The sequence below is a fragment of the Bombina bombina genome, chromosome 6, assembly GCF_027579735.1.
Source record: "Bombina bombina isolate aBomBom1 chromosome 6, aBomBom1.pri, whole genome shotgun sequence".
NCBI classification, from domain to species: Eukaryota; Metazoa; Chordata; class Amphibia; order Anura; family Bombinatoridae; genus Bombina; species Bombina bombina.
In genome coordinates this window covers 511,879,854-511,898,164 of record NC_069504.1, presented here as the reverse complement: position 1 = coordinate 511,898,164, position 18,311 = coordinate 511,879,854, and the positions used below count along the sequence as shown (strand labels likewise).

The window sequence follows — 18,311 nt, the reverse complement described above, 5'->3', positions numbered from 1 at the left end:
GTGTGCCTAAATCCATATGGCTACCTCACCTTAAAAACTAACGACCACGAAGGGACTCGAACCCTCAATCTTCTGATTCGAAGTCAGACGCCTTATCCATTAGGCCACGCGGTCACATGCTGTTGTGTGCGGCTTGGTTTACACCAACCCAACAATTGGAGGCAGTAGATGAAAAGGGTGTCTAAATCCATATGGCTACCTCAACTTTAAAACTAACGACCACGAAGGGACTCGAACCCTCAATCTTCTGATTCGAAGTCAGACGCCTTATCCATTAGGCCACGCAGTCACAAGAGTTTCAGTGTGGCTTGGTTTACACCAATCCAACAATTGGAGGCAGTAGATGAATAGGGTGTCTAAATCCATATGGCTACCTCAACTTTAAAACTAACGACCACGAAGGGACTCGAACCCTCAATCTTCTGATTCGAAGTCAGACGCCTTATCCATTAGGCCACGCAGTCTCATACCATTTTCAGAGGCTTGGTTTACACCAATACAAACATAGTACCACATTTTCCATCTAGAAACATTATCATTTCTATTATTCCTTCACTAGTTTGTATTAAAATAAAAACAGAAGAAAAAAAGATATGTTGCACATGTTTGGAAAGGTTCTTTTCACACCTACTGTGCTTAACTGTATATATCCTGAAGAAGTTTTATATAGGAGCTTTTTCTTTTCTTTTTTTAAATATAGCTATCAATCTCTCTCTCTTTCTCTTTTCATTTGATTATTACATTTTGAGATCTGAAGATACTGTTTCATTTTTGACTAGGGGGTCCCAAGATTGTGCAGTCCATATACAAGAGGTGTTCCCACGCATTTTGTAAATGAATGTCTTCCTTTTTGAAACGAAGCAAGACTTGAAGTAATCTCAAAGAGTCATTTTTTTTCCTCCAACCTAGGAATGTTGTAGTCTGTATGATTTCCTCTAGTGTGAGTATCTTTTAAAAAGATATATTCCGTTTAGTTTTTGAAATATCCCATAAAAGAGTTTCAATCCATATGGATTTGCCTATGGGGAATTAAGCTTTATTACTCACACACCTTGACATTTGTTTAGTTTGCTGTGTTACTTGGAAGGAGCTGAAAACAGTGTCTAAATACATACGGCTACCTCAACTTTAAAGGGACAGTCAAGTCCAAAAAAAACTTTCATGATTTAAATAGGGCATGCAATTTTAAACAACTTCCCAATTTACTTTTATCACCAATTTTGCTTTGTTCTCTTGGTATTCTTAGTTGAAAGCTAAACCTAGGAGTTTCATATGCTAATTTCTTAGCCCTTGAAGACTGCCTCTAATCTGAATACATTTTGACCACTAGAGGGCATTAGTTCACATGTTTCATATAGATAACATTGAGCTCATGCACGTAAAGTGACCTAGGAGTGAGCACTGATTGGCTAAACTGCATGTCTGTCAAAAGAACTGAAATAAGGGGGCAGTCAGCAGAGGCTTAGATACAAGATAATTACAGAGGTAAAAGGTGTATTATTATAACTGTGTTGGATATGCAAAACTGGGGAATGGGTAATAAAGGGATTATCTTTCTTTTGAAACAACTAAAATTCTGGTGTTGACTGTCCCTTTAAGACTAACGACCACAAAGGGACTCGAACCCTCAATCTTCTGATTCGAAGTCAGACGCCTTATCCATTAGGCCGCGCATTCAAAAGCGATTCTGTGCTGCTTGGTTTACACCAATCCAACAATTGGAGTCTGTAGATGTAAAGTGTGCCTAAATCCATATGGCTACCTCACCTTAAAAACTAACGACCACGAAGGGACTCGAACCCTCAATCTTCTGATTCGAAGTCAGACGCCTTATCCATTAGGCCACGCGGTCACAAGCTTATCTGTGCGGCTTGGTTTACACCAACCCAACAATTGGAGGCAGTAGATGAAAAGGGTGTCTAAATCCATATGGCTACCTCAACTTTAAAACTAACGACCACGAAGGGACTCGAACCCTCAATCTTCTGATTCGAAGTCAGACGCCTTATCCATTAGGCCACGCAGTCACAAAAGTATCTGTGCGGCTTGGTTTACACCAATCCAACAATTGGAGGCAGTAGATGAATAGGGTGTCTAAATCCATATGGCTACCTCAACTTTAAAACTAACGACCACGAAGGGACTCGAACCCTCAATCTTCTGATTCGAAGTCAGACGCCTTATCCATTAGGCCACGCAGTCTCATACCATTTTCAGAGGCTTGGTTTACACCAATACAAACATAGTACCACATTTTCCATCTAGAAACATTATCATTTCTATTATTCCTTCACTAGTTTGTATTAAAATAAAAACAGAAGAAAAAAAGATATGTTGCACATGTTTGGAAAGGTTCTTTTCACACCTACTGTGCTTAACTGTATATATCCTGAAGAAGTTTTATATAGGAGCTTTTTCTTTTCTTTTTTTAAATATAGCTATCAATCTCTCTCTCTTTCTCTTTTCATTTGATTATTACATTTTGAGATCTGAAGATACTGTTTCATTTTTGACTAGGGGGTCCCAAGATTGTGCAGTCCATATACAAGAGGTGTTCCCACGCATTTTGTAAATGAATGTCTTCCTTTTTGAAACGAAGCAAGACTTGAAGTAATCTCAAAGAGTCATTTTTTTTCCTCCAACCTAGGAATGTTGTAGTCTGTATGATTTCCTCTAGTGTGAGTATCTTTTAAAAAGATATATTCCGTTTAGTTTTTGAAATATCCCATAAAAGAGTTTCAATCCATATGGATTTGCCTATGGGGAATTAAGCTTTATTACTCACACACCTTGACATTTGTTTAGTTTGCTGTGTTACTTGGAAGGAGCTGAAAACAGTGTCTAAATACATACGGCTACCTCAACTTTAAAGGGACAGTCAAGTCCAAAAAAAACTTTCATGATTTAAATAGGGCATGCAATTTTAAACAACTTCCCAATTTACTTTTATCACCAATTTTGCTTTGTTCTCTTGGTATTCTTAGTTGAAAGCTAAACCTAGGAGTTTCATATGCTAATTTCTTAGCCCTTGAAGACTGCCTCTAATCTGAATACATTTTGACCACTAGAGGGCATTAGTTCACATGTTTCATATAGATAACATTGAGCTCATGCACGTAAAGTGACCTAGGAGTGAGCACTGATTGTCTAAACTGCATGTCTGTCAAAAGAACTGAAATAAGGGGGCAGTCAGCAGAGGCTTAGATACAAGATAATTACAGAGGTAAAAGGTGTATTATTATAACTGTGTTGGATATGCAAAACTGGGGAATGGGTAATAAAGGGATTATCTTTCTTTTGAAACAACTAAAATTCTGGTGTTGACTGTCCCTTTAAGACTAACGACCACAAAGGGACTCGAACCCTCAATCTTCTGATTCGAAGTCAGGCGCCTTATCCATTAGGCCACGCAGTCACAAGGGTTTCAGTGTGGCTTGGTTTACACCAATCCAACAATTGGAGTCTGTAGATGTAAAGTGTGCCTAAATCCATATGGCTACCTCACCTTAAAAACTAACGACCACGAAGGGACTCGAACCCTCAATCTTCTGATTCGAAGTCAGACGCCTTATCCATTAGGCCACGCGGTCACATGCTGTTGTGTGCGGCTTGGTTTACACCAACCCAACAATTGGAGGCAGTAGATGAAAAGGGTGTCTAAATCCATATGGCTACCTCAACTTTAAAACTAACGACCACGAAGGGACTCGAACCCTCAATCTTCTGATTCGAAGTCAGACGCCTTATCCATTAGGCCACGCAGTCACAAAAGTATCTGTGCGGCTTGGTTTACACCAATCCAACAATTGGAGGCAGTAGATGAATAGGGTGTCTAAATCCATATGGCTACCTCAACTTTAAAACTAACGACCACGAAGGGACTCGAACCCTCAATCTTCTGATTCGAAGTCAGACGCCTTATCCATTAGGCCACGCAGTCACAAGGGTTTCAGTGTGGCTTGGTTTACACCAATCCAACAATTGGAGGCAGTAGATGAATAGGGTGTCTAAATCCATATGGCTACCTCAACTTTAAAACTAACGACCACGAAGGGACTCGAACCCTCAATCTTCTGATTCGAAGTCAGACGCCTTATCCATTAGGCCACGCAGTCTCATACCATTTTCAGAGGCTTGGTTTACACCAATACAAACATAGTACCACATTTTCCATCTAGAAACATTATCATTTCTATTATTCCTTCACTAGTTTGTATTAAAATAAAAACAGAAGAAAAAAAGATATGTTGCACATGTTTGGAAAGGTTCTTTTCACACCTACTGTGCTTAACTGTATATATCCTGAAGAAGTTTTATATAGGAGCTTTTTCTTTTCTTTTTTTAAATATAGCTATCAATCTCTCTCTCTTTCTCTTTTCATTTGATTATTACATTTTGAGATCTGAAGATACTGTTTCATTTTTGACTAGGGGGTCCCAAGATTGTGCAGTCCATATACAAGAGGTGTTCCCACGCATTTTGTAAATGAATGTCTTCCTTTTTGAAACGAAGCAAGACTTGAAGTAATCTCAAAGAGTCATTTTTTTTCCTCCAACCTAGGAATGTTGTAGTCTGTATGATTTCCTCTAGTGTGAGTATCTTTTAAAAAGATATATTCCGTTTAGTTTTTGAAATATCCCATAAAAGAGTTTCAATCCATATGGATTTGCCTATGGGGAATTAAGCTTTATTACTCACACACCTTGACATTTGTTTAGTTTGCTGTGTTACTTGGAAGGAGCTGAAAACAGTGTCTAAATACATACGGCTACCTCAACTTTAAAGGGACAGTCAAGTCCAAAAAAAACTTTCATGATTTAAATAGGGCATGCAATTTTAAACAACTTCCCAATTTACTTTTATCACCAATTTTGCTTTGTTCTCTTGGTATTCTTAGTTGAAAGCTAAACCTAGGAGTTTCATATGCTAATTTCTTAGCCCTTGAAGACTGCCTCTAATCTGAATACATTTTGACCACTAGAGGGCATTAGTTCACATGTTTCATATAGATAACATTGAGCTCATGCACGTAAAGTGACCTAGGAGTGAGCACTGATTGGCTAAACTGCATGTCTGTCAAAAGAACTGAAATAAGGGGGCAGTCAGCAGAGGCTTAGATACAAGATAATTACAGAGGTAAAAGGTGTATTATTATAACTGTGTTGGATATGCAAAACTGGGGAATGGGTAATAAAGGGATTATCTTTCTTTTGAAACAACTAAAATTCTGGTGTTGACTGTCCCTTTAAGACTAACGACCACAAAGGGACTCGAACCCTCAATCTTCTGATTCGAAGTCAGGCGCCTTATCCATTAGGCCGCGCATTCAAAAGCGATTCTGTGCTGCTTGGTTTACACCAATCCAACAATTGGAGTCTGTAGATGTAAAGTGTGCCTAAATCCATATGGCTACCTCACCTTAAAAACTAACGACCACGAAGGGACTCGAACCCTCAATCTTCTGATTCGAAGTCAGACGCCTTATCCATTAGGCCACGCGGTCACATGCTGTTGTGTGCGGCTTGGTTTACACCAACCCAACAATTGGAGGCAGTAGATGAAAAGGGTGTCTAAATCCATATGGCTACCTCAACTTTAAAACTAACGACCACGAAGGGACTCGAACCCTCAATCTTCTGATTCGAAGTCAGACGCCTTATCCATTAGGCCACGCAGTCACAAAAGTATCTGTGCGGCTTGGTTTACACCAATCAAACAATTGGAGGCAGTAGATGAATAGGGTGTCTAAATCCATATGGCTACCTCAACTTTAAAACTAACGACCACGAAGGGACTCGAACCCTCAATCTTCTGATTCGAAGTCAGACGCCTTATCCATTAGGCCACGCAGTCACAAGGGTTTCAGTGTGGCTTGGTTTACACCAATCCAACAATTGGAGGCAGTAGATGAATAGGGTGTCTAAATCCATATGGCTACCTCAACTTTAAAACTAACGACCACGAAGGGACTCGAACCCTCAATCTTCTGATTCGAAGTCAGACGCCTTATCCATTAGGCCACGCAGTCTCATACCATTTTCAGAGGCTTGGTTTACACCAATACAAACATAGTACCACATTTTCCATCTAGAAACATTATCATTTCTATTATTCCTTCACTAGTTTGTATTAAAATAAAAACAGAAGAAAAAAAGATATGTTGCACATGTTTGGAAAGGTTCTTTTCACACCTACTGTGCTTAACTGTATATATCCTGAAGAAGTTTTATATAGGAGCTTTTTCTTTTCTTTTTTTAAATATAGCTATCAATCTCTCTCTCTTTCTCTTTTCATTTGATTATTACATTTTGAGATCTGAAGATACTGTTTCATTTTTGACTAGGGGGTCCCAAGATTGTGCAGTCCATATACAAGAGGTGTTCCCACGCATTTTGTAAATGAATGTCTTCCTTTTTGAAACGAAGCAAGACTTGAAGTAATCTCAAAGAGTCATTTTTTTTCCTCCAACCTAGGAATGTTGTAGTCTGTATGATTTCCTCTAGTGTGAGTATCTTTTAAAAAGATATATTCCGTTTAGTTTTTGAAATATCCCATAAAAGAGTTTCAATCCATATGGATTTGCCTATGGGGAATTAAGCTTTATTACTCACACACCTTGACATTTGTTTAGTTTGCTGTGTTACTTGGAAGGAGCTGAAAACAGTGTCTAAATACATACGGCTACCTCAACTTTAAAGGGACAGTCAAGTCCAAAAAAAACTTTCATGATTTAAATAGGGCATGCAATTTTAAACAACTTCCCAATTTACTTTTATCACCAATTTTGCTTTGTTCTCTTGGTATTCTTAGTTGAAAGCTAAACCTAGGAGTTTCATATGCTAATTTCTTAGCCCTTGAAGACTGCCTCTAATCTGAATACATTTTGACCACTAGAGGGCATTAGTTCACATGTTTCATATAGATAACATTGAGCTCATGCACGTAAAGTGACCTAGGAGTGAGCACTGATTGGCTAAACTGCATGTCTGTCAAAAGAACTGAAATAAGGGGGCAGTCAGCAGAGGCTTAGATACAAGATAATTACAGAGGTAAAAGGTGTATTATTATAACTGTGTTGGATATGCAAAACTGGGGAATGGGTAATAAAGGGATTATCTTTCTTTTGAAACAACTAAAATTCTGGTGTTGACTGTCCCTTTAAGACTAACGACCACAAAGGGACTCGAACCCTCAATCTTCTGATTCGAAGTCAGGCGCCTTATCCATTAGGCCGCGCATTCAAAAGCGATTCTGTGCTGCTTGGTTTACACCAATCCAACAATTGGAGTCTGTAGATGTAAAGTGTGCCTAAATCCATATGGCTACCTCACCTTAAAAACTAACGACCACGAAGGGACTCGAACCCTCAATCTTCTGATTCGAAGTCAGACGCCTTATCCATTAGGCCACGCGGTCACATGCTGTTGTGTGCGGCTTGGTTTACACCAACCCAACAATTGGAGGCAGTAGATGAAAAGGGTGTCTAAATCCATATGGCTACCTCAACTTTAAAACTAACGACCACGAAGGGACTCGAACCCTCAATCTTCTGATTCGAAGTCAGACGCCTTATCCATTAGGCCACGCAGTCACAAAAGTTTCAGTGTGGCTTGGTTTACACCAATCCAACAATTGGAGGCAGTAGATGAATAGGGTGTCTAAATCCATATGGCTACCTCAACTTTAAAACTAACGACCACGAAGGGACTCGAACCCTCAATCTTCTGATTCGAAGTCAGACGCCTTATCCATTAGGCCACGCAGTCTCATACCATTTTCAGAGGCTTGGTTTACACCAATACAAACATAGTACCACATTTTCCATCTAGAAACATTATCATTTCTATTATTCCTTCACTAGTTTGTATTAAAATAAAAACAGAAGAAAAAAAGATATGTTGCACATGTTTGGAAAGGTTCTTTTCACACCTACTGTGCTTAACTGTATATATCCTGAAGAAGTTTTATATAGGAGCTTTTTCTTTTCTTTTTTTAAATATAGCTATCAATCTCTCTCTCTTTCTCTTTTCATTTGATTATTACATTTTGAGATCTGAAGATACTGTTTCATTTTTGACTAGGGGGTCCCAAGATTGTGCAGTCCATATACAAGAGGTGTTCCCACGCATTTTGTAAATGAATGTCTTCCTTTTTGAAACGAAGCAAGACTTGAAGTAATCTCAAAGAGTCATTTTTTTTCCTCCAACCTAGGAATGTTGTAGTCTGTATGATTTCCTCTAGTGTGAGTATCTTTTAAAAAGATATATTCCGTTTAGTTTTTGAAATATCCCATAAAAGAGTTTCAATCCATATGGATTTGCCTATGGGGAATTAAGCTTTATTACTCACACACCTTGACATTTGTTTAGTTTGCTGTGTTACTTGGAAGGAGCTGAAAACAGTGTCTAAATACATACGGCTACCTCAACTTTAAAGGGACAGTCAAGTCCAAAAAAAACTTTCATGATTTAAATAGGGCATGCAATTTTAAACAACTTCCCAATTTACTTTTATCACCAATTTTGCTTTGTTCTCTTGGTATTCTTAGTTGAAAGCTAAACCTAGGAGTTTCATATGCTAATTTCTTAGCCCTTGAAGACTGCCTCTAATCTGAATACATTTTGACCACTAGAGGGCATTAGTTCACATGTTTCATATAGATAACATTGAGCTCATGCACGTAAAGTGACCTAGGAGTGAGCACTGATTGGCTAAACTGCATGTCTGTCAAAAGAACTGAAATAAGGGGGCAGTCAGCAGAGGCTTAGATACAAGATAATTACAGAGGTAAAAGGTGTATTATTATAACTGTGTTGGATATGCAAAACTGGGGAATGGGTAATAAAGGGATTATCTTTCTTTTGAAACAACTAAAATTCTGGTGTTGACTGTCCCTTTAAGACTAACGACCACAAAGGGACTCGAACCCTCAATCTTCTGATTCGAAGTCAGGCGCCTTATCCATTAGGCCGCGCATTCAAAAGCGATTCTGTGCTGCTTGGTTTACACCAATCCAACAATTGGAGTCTGTAGATGTAAAGTGTGCCTAAATCCATATGGCTACCTCACCTTAAAAACTAACGACCACGAAGGGACTCGAACCCTCAATCTTCTGATTCGAAGTCAGACGCCTTATCCATTAGGCCACGCGGTCACATGCTGTTGTGTGCGGCTTGGTTTACACCAACCCAACAATTGGAGGCAGTAGATGAAAAGGGTGTCTAAATCCATATGGCTACCTCAACTTTAAAACTAACGACCACGAAGGGACTCGAACCCTCAATCTTCTGATTCGAAGTCAGACGCCTTATCCATTAGGCCACGCAGTCACAAAAGTATCTGTGCGGCTTGGTTTACACCAATCAAACAATTGGAGGCAGTAGATGAATAGGGTGTCTAAATCCATATGGCTACCTCAACTTTAAAACTAACGACCACGAAGGGACTCGAACCCTCAATCTTCTGATTCGAAGTCAGACGCCTTATCCATTAGGCCACGCAGTCACAAGGGTTTCAGTGTGGCTTGGTTTACACCAATCCAACAATTGGAGGCAGTAGATGAAAAGGGTGTCTAAATCCATATGGCTACCTCAACTTTAAAACTAACGACCACGAAGGGACTCGAACCCTCAATCTTCTGATTCGAAGTCAGACGCCTTATCCATTAGGCCACGCAGTCTCATACCATTTTCAGAGGCTTGGTTTACACCAATACAAACATAGTACCACATTTTCCATCTAGAAACATTATCATTTCTATTATTCCTTCACTAGTTTGTATTAAAATAAAAACAGAAGAAAAAAAGATATGTTGCACATGTTTGGAAAGGTTCTTTTCACACCTACTGTGCTTAACTGTATATATCCTGAAGAAGTTTTATATAGGAGCTTTTTCTTTTCTTTTTTTAAATATAGCTATCAATCTCTCTCTCTTTCTCTTTTCATTTGATTATTACATTTTGAGATCTGAAGATACTGTTTCATTTTTGACTAGGGGGTCCCAAGATTGTGCAGTCCATATACAAGAGGTGTTCCCACGCATTTTGTAAATGAATGTCTTCCTTTTTGAAACGAAGCAAGACTTGAAGTAATCTCAAAGAGTCATTTTTTTTCCTCCAACCTAGGAATGTTGTAGTCTGTATGATTTCCTCTAGTGTGAGTATCTTTTAAAAAGATATATTCCGTTTAGTTTTTGAAATATCCCATAAAACAGTTTCAATCCATATGGATTTGCCTATGGGGAATTAAGCTTTATTACTCACACACCTTGACATTTGTTTAGTTTGCTGTGTTACTTGGAAGGAGCTGAAAACAGTGTCTAAATACATACGGCTACCTCAACTTTAAAGGGACAGTCAAGTCCAAAAAAAACTTTCATGATTTAAATAGGGCATGCAATTTTAAACAACTTCCCAATTTACTTTTATCACCAATTTTGCTTTGTTCTCTTGGTATTCTTAGTTGAAAGCTAAACCTAGGAGTTTCATATGCTAATTTCTTAGCCCTTGAAGACTGCCTCTAATCTGAATACATTTTGACCACTAGAGGGCATTAGTTCACATGTTTCATATAGATAACATTGAGCTCATGCACGTAAAGTGACCTAGGAGTGAGCACTGATTGGCTAAACTGCATGTCTGTCAAAAGAACTGAAATAAGGGGGCAGTCAGCAGAGGCTTAGATACAAGATAATTACAGAGGTAAAAGGTGTATTATTATAACTGTGTTGGATATGCAAAACTGGGGAATGGGTAATAAAGGGATTATCTTTCTTTTGAAACAACTAAAATTCTGGTGTTGACTGTCCCTTTAAGACTAACGACCACAAAGGGACTCGAACCCTCAATCTTCTGATTCGAAGTCAGGCGCCTTATCCATTAGGCCGCGCATTCAAAAGCGATTCTGTGCTGCTTGGTTTACACCAATCCAACAATTGGAGTCTGTAGATGTAAAGTGTGCCTAAATCCATATGGCTACCTCACCTTAAAAACTAACGACCACGAAGGGACTCGAACCCTCAATCTTCTGATTCGAAGTCAGACGCCTTATCCATTAGGCCACGCGGTCACATGCTGTTGTGTGCGGCTTGGTTTACACCAACCCAACAATTGGAGGCAGTAGATGAAAAGGGTGTCTAAATCCATATGGCTACCTCAACTTTAAAACTAACGACCACGAAGGGACTCGAACCCTCAATCTTCTGATTCGAAGTCAGACGCCTTATCCATTAGGCCACGCAGTCACAAAAGTATCTGTGCGGCTTGGTTTACACCAATCCAACAATTGGAGGCAGTAGATGAATAGGGTGTCTAAATCCATATGGCTACCTCAACTTTAAAACTAACGACCACGAAGGGACTCGAACCCTCAATCTTCTGATTCGAAGTCAGACGCCTTATCCATTAGGCCACGCAGTCACAAGAGTTTCAGTGTGGCTTGGTTTACACCAATCCAACAATTGGAGGCAGTAGATGAAAAGGGTGTCTAAATCCATATGGCTACCTCAACTTTAAAACTAACGACCACGAAGGGACTCGAACCCTCAATCTTCTGATTCGAAGTCAGACGCCTTATCCATTAGGCCACGCAGTCTCATACCATTTTCAGAGGCTTGGTTTACACCAATACAAACATAGTACCACATTTTCCATCTAGAAACATTATCATTTCTATTATTCCTTCACTAGTTTGTATTAAAATAAAAACAGAAGAAAAAAAGATATGTTGCACATGTTTGGAAAGGTTCTTTTCACACCTACTGTGCTTAACTGTATATATCCTGAAGAAGTTTTATATAGGAGCTTTTTCTTTTCTTTTTTTAAATATAGCTATCAATCTCTCTCTCTTTCTCTTTTCATTTGATTATTACATTTTGAGATCTGAAGATACTGTTTCATTTTTGACTAGGGGGTCCCAAGATTGTGCAGTCCATATACAAGAGGTGTTCCCACGCATTTTGTAAATGAATGTCTTCCTTTTTGAAACGAAGCAAGACTTGAAGTAATCTCAAAGAGTCATTTTTTTTCCTCCAACCTAGGAATGTTGTAGTCTGTATGATTTCCTCTAGTGTGAGTATCTTTTAAAAAGATATATTCCGTTTAGTTTTTGAAATATCCCATAAAAGAGTTTCAATCCATATGGATTTGCCTATGGGGAATTAAGCTTTATTACTCACACACCTTGACATTTGTTTAGTTTGCTGTGTTACTTGGAAGGAGCTGAAAACAGTGTCTAAATACATACGGCTACCTCAACTTTAAAGGGACAGTCAAGTCCAAAAAAAACTTTCATGATTTAAATAGGGCATGCAATTTTAAACAACTTCCCAATTTACTTTTATCACCAATTTTGCTTTGTTCTCTTGGTATTCTTAGTTGAAAGCTAAACCTAGGAGTTTCATATGCTAATTTCTTAGCCCTTGAAGACTGCCTCTAATCTGAATACATTTTGACCACTAGAGGGCATTAGTTCACATGTTTCATATAGATAACATTGAGCTCATGCACGTAAAGTGACCTAGGAGTGAGCACTGATTGGCTAAACTGCATGTCTGTCAAAAGAACTGAAATAAGGGGGCAGTCAGCAGAGGCTTAGATACAAGATAATTACAGAGGTAAAAGGTGTATTATTATAACTGTGTTGGATATGCAAAACTGGGGAATGGGTAATAAAGGGATTATCTTTCTTTTGAAACAACTAAAATTCTGGTGTTGACTGTCCCTTTAAGACTAACGACCACAAAGGGACTCGAACCCTCAATCTTCTGATTCGAAGTCAGGCGCCTTATCCATTAGGCCGCGCATTCAAAAGCGATTCTGTGCTGCTTGGTTTACACCAATCCAACAATTGGAGTCTGTAGATGTAAAGTGTGCCTAAATCCATATGGCTACCTCACCTTAAAAACTAACGACCACGAAGGGACTCGAACCCTCAATCTTCTGATTCGAAGTCAGACGCCTTATCCATTAGGCCACGCGGTCACATGCTGTTGTGTGCGGCTTGGTTTACACCAACCCAACAATTGGAGGCAGTAGATGAAAAGGGTGTCTAAATCCATATGGCTACCTCAACTTTAAAACTAACGACCACGAAGGGACTCGAACCCTCAATCTTCTGATTCGAAGTCAGACGCCTTATCCATTAGGCCACGCAGTCACAAAAGTATCTGTGCGGCTTGGTTTACACCAATCCAACAATTGGAGGCAGTAGATGAATAGGGTGTCTAAATCCATATGGCTACCTCAACTTTAAAACTAACGACCACGAAGGGACTCGAACCCTCAATCTTCTGATTCGAAGTCAGACGCCTTATCCATTAGGCCACGCAGTCACAAGGGTTTCAGTGTGGCTTGGTTTACACCAATCCAACAATTGGAGGCAGTAGATGAATAGGGTGTCTAAATCCATATGGCTACCTCAACTTTAAAACTAACGACCACGAAGGGACTCGAACCCTCAATCTTCTGATTCGAAGTCAGACGCCTTATCCATTAGGCCACGCAGTCTCATACCATTTTCAGAGGCTTGGTTTACACCAATACAAACATAGTACCACATTTTCCATCTAGAAACATTATCATTTCTATTATTCCTTCACTAGTTTGTATTAAAATAAAAACAGAAGAAAAAAAGATATGTTGCACATGTTTGGAAAGGTTCTTTTCACACCTACTGTGCTTAACTGTATATATCCTGAAGAAGTTTTATATAGGAGCTTTTTCTTTTCTTTTTTTAAATATAGCTATCAATCTCTCTCTCTTTCTCTTTTCATTTGATTATTACATTTTGAGATCTGAAGATACTGTTTCATTTTTGACTAGGGGGTCCCAAGATTGTGCAGTCCATATACAAGAGGTGTTCCCACGCATTTTGTAAATGAATGTCTTCCTTTTTGAAACGAAGCAAGACTTGAAGTAATCTCAAAGAGTCATTTTTTTTCCTCCAACCTAGGAATGTTGTAGTCTGTATGATTTCCTCTAGTGTGAGTATCTTTTAAAAAGATATATTCCGTTTAGTTTTTGAAATATCCCATAAAAGAGTTTCAATCCATATGGATTTGCCTATGGGGAATTAAGCTTTATTACTCACACACCTTGACATTTGTTTAGTTTGCTGTGTTACTTGGAAGGAGCTGAAAACAGTGTCTAAATACATACGGCTACCTCAACTTTAAAGGGACAGTCAAGTCCAAAAAAAACTTTCATGATTTAAATAGGGCATGCAATTTTAAACAACTTCCCAATTTACTTTTATCACCAATTTTGCTTTGTTCTCTTGGTATTCTTAGTTGAAAGCTAAACCTAGGAGTTTCATATGCTAATTTCTTAGCCCTTGAAGACTGCCTCTAATCTGAATACATTTTGACCACTAGAGGGCATTAGTTCACATGTTTCATATAGATAACATTGAGCTCATGCACGTAAAGTGACCTAGGAGTGAGCACTGATTGGCTAAACTGCATGTCTGTCAAAAGAACTGAAATAAGGGGGCAGTCAGCAGAGGCTTAGATACAAGATAATTACAGAGGTAAAAGGTGTATTATTATAACTGTGTTGGATATGCAAAACTGGGGAATGGGTAATAAAGGGATTATCTTTCTTTTGAAACAACTAAAATTCTGGTGTTGACTGTCCCTTTAAGACTAACGACCACAAAGGGACTCGAACCCTCAATCTTCTGATTCGAAGTCAGGCGCCTTATCCATTAGGCCGCGCATTCAAAAGCGATTCTGTGCTGCTTGGTTTACACCAATCCAACAATTGGAGTCTGTAGATGTAAAGTGTGCCTAAATCCATATGGCTACCTCACCTTAAAAACTAACGACCACGAAGGGACTCGAACCCTCAATCTTCTGATTCGAAGTCAGACGCCTTATCCATTAGGCCACGCGGTCACATGCTGTTGTGTGCGGCTTGGTTTACACCAACCCAACAATTGGAGGCAGTAGATGAAAAGGGTGTCTAAATCCATATGGCTACCTCAACTTTAAAACTAACGACCACGAAGGGACTCGAACCCTCAATCTTCTGATTCGAAGTCAGACGCCTTATCCATTAGGCCACGCAGTCACAAAAGTATCTGTGCGGCTTGGTTTACACCAATCCAACAATTGGAGGCAGTAGATGAATAGGGTGTCTAAATCCATATGGCTACCTCAACTTTAAAACTAACGACCACGAAGGGACTCGAACCCTCAATCTTCTGATTCGAAGTCAGACGCCTTATCCATTAGGCCACGCAGTCACAAGGGTTTCAGTGTGGCTTGGTTTACACCAATCCAACAATTGGAGGCAGTAGATGAATAGGGTGTCTAAATCCATATGGCTACCTCAACTTTAAAACTAACGACCACGAAGGGACTCGAACCCTCAATCTTCTGATTCGAAGTCAGACGCCTTATCCATTAGGCCACGCAGTCTCATACCATTTTCAGAGGCTTGGTTTACACCAATACAAACATAGTACCACATTTTCCATCTAGAAACATTATCATTTCTATTATTCCTTCACTAGTTTGTATTAAAATAAAAACAGAAGAAAAAAAGATATGTTGCACATGTTTGGAAAGGTTCTTTTCACACCTACTGTGCTTAACTGTATATATCCTGAAGAAGTTTTATATAGGAGCTTTTTCTTTTCTTTTTTTAAATATAGCTATCAATCTCTCTCTCTTTCTCTTTTCATTTGATTATTACATTTTGAGATCTGAAGATACTGTTTCATTTTTGACTAGGGGGTCCCAAGATTGTGCAGTCCATATACAAGAGGTGTTCCCACGCATTTTGTAAATGAATGTCTTCCTTTTTGAAACGAAGCAAGACTTGAAGTAATCTCAAAGAGTCATTTTTTTTCCTCCAACCTAGGAATGTTGTAGTCTGTATGATTTCCTCTAGTGTGAGTATCTTTTAAAAAGATATATTCCGTTTAGTTTTTGAAATATCCCATAAAAGAGTTTCAATCCATATGGATTTGCCTATGGGGAATTAAGCTTTATTACTCACACACCTTGACATTTGTTTAGTTTGCTGTGTTACTTGGAAGGAGCTGAAAACAGTGTCTAAATACATACGGCTACCTCAACTTTAAAGGGACAGTCAAGTCCAAAAAAAACTTTCATGATTTAAATAGGGCATGCAATTTTAAACAACTTCCCAATTTACTTTTATCACCAATTTTGCTTTGTTCTCTTGGTATTCTTAGTTGAAAGCTAAACCTAGGAGTTTCATATGCTAATTTCTTAGCCCTTGAAGACTGCCTCTAATCTGAATACATTTTGACCACTAGAGGGCATTAGTTCACATGTTTCATATAGATAACATTGAGCTCATGCACGTAAAGTGACCTAGGAGTGAGCACTGATTGGCTAAACTGCATGTCTGTCAAAAGAACTGAAATAAGGGGGCAGTCAGCAGAGGCTTAGATACAAGATAATTACAGAGGTAAAAGGTGTATTATTATAACTGTGTTGGATATGCAAAACTGGGGAATGGGTAATAAAGGGATTATCTTTCTTTTGAAACAACTAAAATTCTGGTGTTGACTGTCCCTTTAAGACTAACGACCACAAAGGGACTCGAACCCTCAATCTTCTGATTCGAAGTCAGGCGCCTTATCCATTAGGCCGCGCATTCAAAAGCGATTCTGTGCTGCTTGGTTTACACCAATCCAACAATTGGAGTCTGTAGATGTAAAGTGTGCCTAAATCCATATGGCTACCTCACCTTAAAAACTAACGACCACGAAGGGACTCGAACCCTCAATCTTCTGATTCGAAGTCAGACGCCTTATCCATTAGGCCACGCGGTCACATGCTGTTGTGTGCGGCTTGGTTTACACCAACCCAACAATTGGAGGCAGTAGATGAAAAGGGTGTCTAAATCCATATGGCTACCTCAACTTTAAAACTAACGACCACGAAGGGACTCGAACCCTCAATCTTCTGATTCGAAGTCAGACGCCTTATCCATTAGGCCACGCAGTCACAAAAGTATCTGTGCGGCTTGGTTTACACCAATCCAACAATTGGAGGCAGTAGATGAATAGGGTGTCTAAATCCATATGGCTACCTCAACTTTAAAACTAACGACCACGAAGGGACTCGAACCCTCAATCTTCTGATTCGAAGTCAGACGCCTTATCCATTAGGCCACGCAGTCACAAGAGTTTCAGTGTGGCTTGGTTTACACCAATCCAACAATTGGAGGCAGTAGATGAATAGGGTGTCTAAATCCATATGGCTACCTCACCTTAAAAACTAACGACCACGAAGGGACTCGAACCCTCAATCTTCTGATTCGAAGTCAGACGCCTTATCCATTAGGCCACGCGGTCACATGCTGTTGTGTGCGGCTTGGTTTACACCAACCCAACAATTGGAGGCAGTAGATGAAAAGGGTGTCTAAATCCATATGGCTACCTCAACTTTAAAACTAACGACCACGAAGGGACTCGAACCCTCAATCTTCTGATTCGAAGTCAGACGCCTTATCCATTAGGCCACGCAGTCACAAAAGTATCTGTGCGGCTTGGTTTACACCAATCCAACAATTGGAGGCAGTAGATGAATAGGGTGTCTAAATCCATATGGCTACCTCAACTTTAAAACTAACGACCACGAAGGGACTCGAACCCTCAATCTTCTGATTCGAAGTCAGACGCCTTATCCATTAGGCCACGCAGTCACAAGGGTTTCAGTGTGGCTTGGTTTACACCAATCCAACAATTGGAGGCAGTAGATGAATAGGGTGTCTAAATCCATATGGCTACCTCAACTTTAAAACTAACGACCACGAAGGGACTCGAACCCTCAATCTTCTGATTCGAAGTCAGACGCCTTATCCATTAGGCCACGCAGTCTCATACCATTTTCAGAGGCTTGGTTTACACCAATACAAACATAGTACCACATTTTCCATCTAGAAACATTATCATTTCTATTATTCCTTCACTAGTTTGTATTAAAATAAAAACAGAAGAAAAAAAGATATGTTGCACATGTTTGGAAAGGTTCTTTTCACACCTACTGTGCTTAACTGTATATATCCTGAAGAAGTTTTATATAGGAGCTTTTTCTTTTCTTTTTTTAAATATAGCTATCAATCTCTCTCTCTTTCTCTTTTCATTTGATTATTACATTTTGAGATCTGAAGATACTGTTTCATTTTTGACTAGGGGGTCCCAAGATTGTGCAGTCCATATACAAGAGGTGTTCCCACGCATTTTGTAAATGAATGTCTTCCTTTTTGAAACGAAGCAAGACTTGAAGTAATCTCAAAGAGTCATTTTTTTTCCTCCAACCTAGGAATGTTGTA

General features: G+C 39.2%; 41 non-coding genes across 41 annotated transcripts; all 41 read right to left on the bottom strand.

The window, feature by feature from the left end:
• Window positions 1-41: 41 nt before the first annotated feature.
• Window positions 42-114, bottom strand: TRNAR-UCG (transfer RNA arginine (anticodon UCG)). The gene has a single exon. It is a non-coding gene; the product is annotated as a tRNA-Arg (tRNA).
• A 102-nt stretch (window positions 115-216) lies between these two features.
• TRNAR-UCG (transfer RNA arginine (anticodon UCG)) lies at window positions 217-289 on the bottom strand. Its single transcript has one exon. It is a non-coding gene; the product is annotated as a tRNA-Arg (tRNA).
• A 102-nt stretch (window positions 290-391) lies between these two features.
• Window positions 392-464, bottom strand: TRNAR-UCG (transfer RNA arginine (anticodon UCG)). Its single transcript has one exon. It is a non-coding gene; the product is annotated as a tRNA-Arg (tRNA).
• A 1,315-nt stretch (window positions 465-1,779) lies between these two features.
• On the bottom strand, window positions 1,780-1,852 carry TRNAR-UCG (transfer RNA arginine (anticodon UCG)). The gene has a single exon. It is a non-coding gene; the product is annotated as a tRNA-Arg (tRNA).
• Window positions 1,853-1,954: 102 nt separating this feature from the next.
• Window positions 1,955-2,027, bottom strand: TRNAR-UCG (transfer RNA arginine (anticodon UCG)). The gene has a single exon. It is a non-coding gene; the product is annotated as a tRNA-Arg (tRNA).
• Window positions 2,028-2,129: 102 nt separating this feature from the next.
• On the bottom strand, window positions 2,130-2,202 carry TRNAR-UCG (transfer RNA arginine (anticodon UCG)). The gene has a single exon. It is a non-coding gene; the product is annotated as a tRNA-Arg (tRNA).
• Window positions 2,203-3,342: 1,140 nt separating this feature from the next.
• On the bottom strand, window positions 3,343-3,415 carry TRNAR-UCG (transfer RNA arginine (anticodon UCG)). The gene has a single exon. It is a non-coding gene; the product is annotated as a tRNA-Arg (tRNA).
• Window positions 3,416-3,517: 102 nt separating this feature from the next.
• TRNAR-UCG (transfer RNA arginine (anticodon UCG)) lies at window positions 3,518-3,590 on the bottom strand. Its single transcript has one exon. It is a non-coding gene; the product is annotated as a tRNA-Arg (tRNA).
• A 102-nt stretch (window positions 3,591-3,692) lies between these two features.
• On the bottom strand, window positions 3,693-3,765 carry TRNAR-UCG (transfer RNA arginine (anticodon UCG)). Its single transcript has one exon. It is a non-coding gene; the product is annotated as a tRNA-Arg (tRNA).
• Window positions 3,766-3,867: 102 nt separating this feature from the next.
• TRNAR-UCG (transfer RNA arginine (anticodon UCG)) lies at window positions 3,868-3,940 on the bottom strand. Its single transcript has one exon. It is a non-coding gene; the product is annotated as a tRNA-Arg (tRNA).
• Window positions 3,941-4,042: 102 nt separating this feature from the next.
• Window positions 4,043-4,115, bottom strand: TRNAR-UCG (transfer RNA arginine (anticodon UCG)). The gene has a single exon. It is a non-coding gene; the product is annotated as a tRNA-Arg (tRNA).
• Window positions 4,116-5,430: 1,315 nt separating this feature from the next.
• On the bottom strand, window positions 5,431-5,503 carry TRNAR-UCG (transfer RNA arginine (anticodon UCG)). Its single transcript has one exon. It is a non-coding gene; the product is annotated as a tRNA-Arg (tRNA).
• Window positions 5,504-5,605: 102 nt separating this feature from the next.
• Window positions 5,606-5,678, bottom strand: TRNAR-UCG (transfer RNA arginine (anticodon UCG)). The gene has a single exon. It is a non-coding gene; the product is annotated as a tRNA-Arg (tRNA).
• A 102-nt stretch (window positions 5,679-5,780) lies between these two features.
• On the bottom strand, window positions 5,781-5,853 carry TRNAR-UCG (transfer RNA arginine (anticodon UCG)). The gene has a single exon. It is a non-coding gene; the product is annotated as a tRNA-Arg (tRNA).
• Window positions 5,854-5,955: 102 nt separating this feature from the next.
• TRNAR-UCG (transfer RNA arginine (anticodon UCG)) lies at window positions 5,956-6,028 on the bottom strand. The gene has a single exon. It is a non-coding gene; the product is annotated as a tRNA-Arg (tRNA).
• A 1,315-nt stretch (window positions 6,029-7,343) lies between these two features.
• TRNAR-UCG (transfer RNA arginine (anticodon UCG)) lies at window positions 7,344-7,416 on the bottom strand. The gene has a single exon. It is a non-coding gene; the product is annotated as a tRNA-Arg (tRNA).
• Window positions 7,417-7,518: 102 nt separating this feature from the next.
• On the bottom strand, window positions 7,519-7,591 carry TRNAR-UCG (transfer RNA arginine (anticodon UCG)). The gene has a single exon. It is a non-coding gene; the product is annotated as a tRNA-Arg (tRNA).
• A 102-nt stretch (window positions 7,592-7,693) lies between these two features.
• On the bottom strand, window positions 7,694-7,766 carry TRNAR-UCG (transfer RNA arginine (anticodon UCG)). Its single transcript has one exon. It is a non-coding gene; the product is annotated as a tRNA-Arg (tRNA).
• Window positions 7,767-9,081: 1,315 nt separating this feature from the next.
• On the bottom strand, window positions 9,082-9,154 carry TRNAR-UCG (transfer RNA arginine (anticodon UCG)). Its single transcript has one exon. It is a non-coding gene; the product is annotated as a tRNA-Arg (tRNA).
• Window positions 9,155-9,256: 102 nt separating this feature from the next.
• On the bottom strand, window positions 9,257-9,329 carry TRNAR-UCG (transfer RNA arginine (anticodon UCG)). The gene has a single exon. It is a non-coding gene; the product is annotated as a tRNA-Arg (tRNA).
• A 102-nt stretch (window positions 9,330-9,431) lies between these two features.
• TRNAR-UCG (transfer RNA arginine (anticodon UCG)) lies at window positions 9,432-9,504 on the bottom strand. The gene has a single exon. It is a non-coding gene; the product is annotated as a tRNA-Arg (tRNA).
• A 102-nt stretch (window positions 9,505-9,606) lies between these two features.
• On the bottom strand, window positions 9,607-9,679 carry TRNAR-UCG (transfer RNA arginine (anticodon UCG)). The gene has a single exon. It is a non-coding gene; the product is annotated as a tRNA-Arg (tRNA).
• A 1,315-nt stretch (window positions 9,680-10,994) lies between these two features.
• TRNAR-UCG (transfer RNA arginine (anticodon UCG)) lies at window positions 10,995-11,067 on the bottom strand. Its single transcript has one exon. It is a non-coding gene; the product is annotated as a tRNA-Arg (tRNA).
• A 102-nt stretch (window positions 11,068-11,169) lies between these two features.
• Window positions 11,170-11,242, bottom strand: TRNAR-UCG (transfer RNA arginine (anticodon UCG)). The gene has a single exon. It is a non-coding gene; the product is annotated as a tRNA-Arg (tRNA).
• A 102-nt stretch (window positions 11,243-11,344) lies between these two features.
• Window positions 11,345-11,417, bottom strand: TRNAR-UCG (transfer RNA arginine (anticodon UCG)). Its single transcript has one exon. It is a non-coding gene; the product is annotated as a tRNA-Arg (tRNA).
• Window positions 11,418-11,519: 102 nt separating this feature from the next.
• TRNAR-UCG (transfer RNA arginine (anticodon UCG)) lies at window positions 11,520-11,592 on the bottom strand. The gene has a single exon. It is a non-coding gene; the product is annotated as a tRNA-Arg (tRNA).
• Window positions 11,593-12,907: 1,315 nt separating this feature from the next.
• On the bottom strand, window positions 12,908-12,980 carry TRNAR-UCG (transfer RNA arginine (anticodon UCG)). The gene has a single exon. It is a non-coding gene; the product is annotated as a tRNA-Arg (tRNA).
• Window positions 12,981-13,082: 102 nt separating this feature from the next.
• On the bottom strand, window positions 13,083-13,155 carry TRNAR-UCG (transfer RNA arginine (anticodon UCG)). Its single transcript has one exon. It is a non-coding gene; the product is annotated as a tRNA-Arg (tRNA).
• A 102-nt stretch (window positions 13,156-13,257) lies between these two features.
• TRNAR-UCG (transfer RNA arginine (anticodon UCG)) lies at window positions 13,258-13,330 on the bottom strand. The gene has a single exon. It is a non-coding gene; the product is annotated as a tRNA-Arg (tRNA).
• A 102-nt stretch (window positions 13,331-13,432) lies between these two features.
• Window positions 13,433-13,505, bottom strand: TRNAR-UCG (transfer RNA arginine (anticodon UCG)). The gene has a single exon. It is a non-coding gene; the product is annotated as a tRNA-Arg (tRNA).
• Window positions 13,506-14,820: 1,315 nt separating this feature from the next.
• TRNAR-UCG (transfer RNA arginine (anticodon UCG)) lies at window positions 14,821-14,893 on the bottom strand. Its single transcript has one exon. It is a non-coding gene; the product is annotated as a tRNA-Arg (tRNA).
• Window positions 14,894-14,995: 102 nt separating this feature from the next.
• TRNAR-UCG (transfer RNA arginine (anticodon UCG)) lies at window positions 14,996-15,068 on the bottom strand. Its single transcript has one exon. It is a non-coding gene; the product is annotated as a tRNA-Arg (tRNA).
• Window positions 15,069-15,170: 102 nt separating this feature from the next.
• Window positions 15,171-15,243, bottom strand: TRNAR-UCG (transfer RNA arginine (anticodon UCG)). Its single transcript has one exon. It is a non-coding gene; the product is annotated as a tRNA-Arg (tRNA).
• Window positions 15,244-15,345: 102 nt separating this feature from the next.
• Window positions 15,346-15,418, bottom strand: TRNAR-UCG (transfer RNA arginine (anticodon UCG)). Its single transcript has one exon. It is a non-coding gene; the product is annotated as a tRNA-Arg (tRNA).
• Window positions 15,419-16,733: 1,315 nt separating this feature from the next.
• TRNAR-UCG (transfer RNA arginine (anticodon UCG)) lies at window positions 16,734-16,806 on the bottom strand. The gene has a single exon. It is a non-coding gene; the product is annotated as a tRNA-Arg (tRNA).
• A 102-nt stretch (window positions 16,807-16,908) lies between these two features.
• Window positions 16,909-16,981, bottom strand: TRNAR-UCG (transfer RNA arginine (anticodon UCG)). The gene has a single exon. It is a non-coding gene; the product is annotated as a tRNA-Arg (tRNA).
• Window positions 16,982-17,083: 102 nt separating this feature from the next.
• Window positions 17,084-17,156, bottom strand: TRNAR-UCG (transfer RNA arginine (anticodon UCG)). Its single transcript has one exon. It is a non-coding gene; the product is annotated as a tRNA-Arg (tRNA).
• Window positions 17,157-17,258: 102 nt separating this feature from the next.
• TRNAR-UCG (transfer RNA arginine (anticodon UCG)) lies at window positions 17,259-17,331 on the bottom strand. The gene has a single exon. It is a non-coding gene; the product is annotated as a tRNA-Arg (tRNA).
• Window positions 17,332-17,433: 102 nt separating this feature from the next.
• On the bottom strand, window positions 17,434-17,506 carry TRNAR-UCG (transfer RNA arginine (anticodon UCG)). The gene has a single exon. It is a non-coding gene; the product is annotated as a tRNA-Arg (tRNA).
• A 102-nt stretch (window positions 17,507-17,608) lies between these two features.
• TRNAR-UCG (transfer RNA arginine (anticodon UCG)) lies at window positions 17,609-17,681 on the bottom strand. The gene has a single exon. It is a non-coding gene; the product is annotated as a tRNA-Arg (tRNA).
• A 102-nt stretch (window positions 17,682-17,783) lies between these two features.
• TRNAR-UCG (transfer RNA arginine (anticodon UCG)) lies at window positions 17,784-17,856 on the bottom strand. The gene has a single exon. It is a non-coding gene; the product is annotated as a tRNA-Arg (tRNA).
• Window positions 17,857-18,311: the final 455 nt, after the last annotated feature.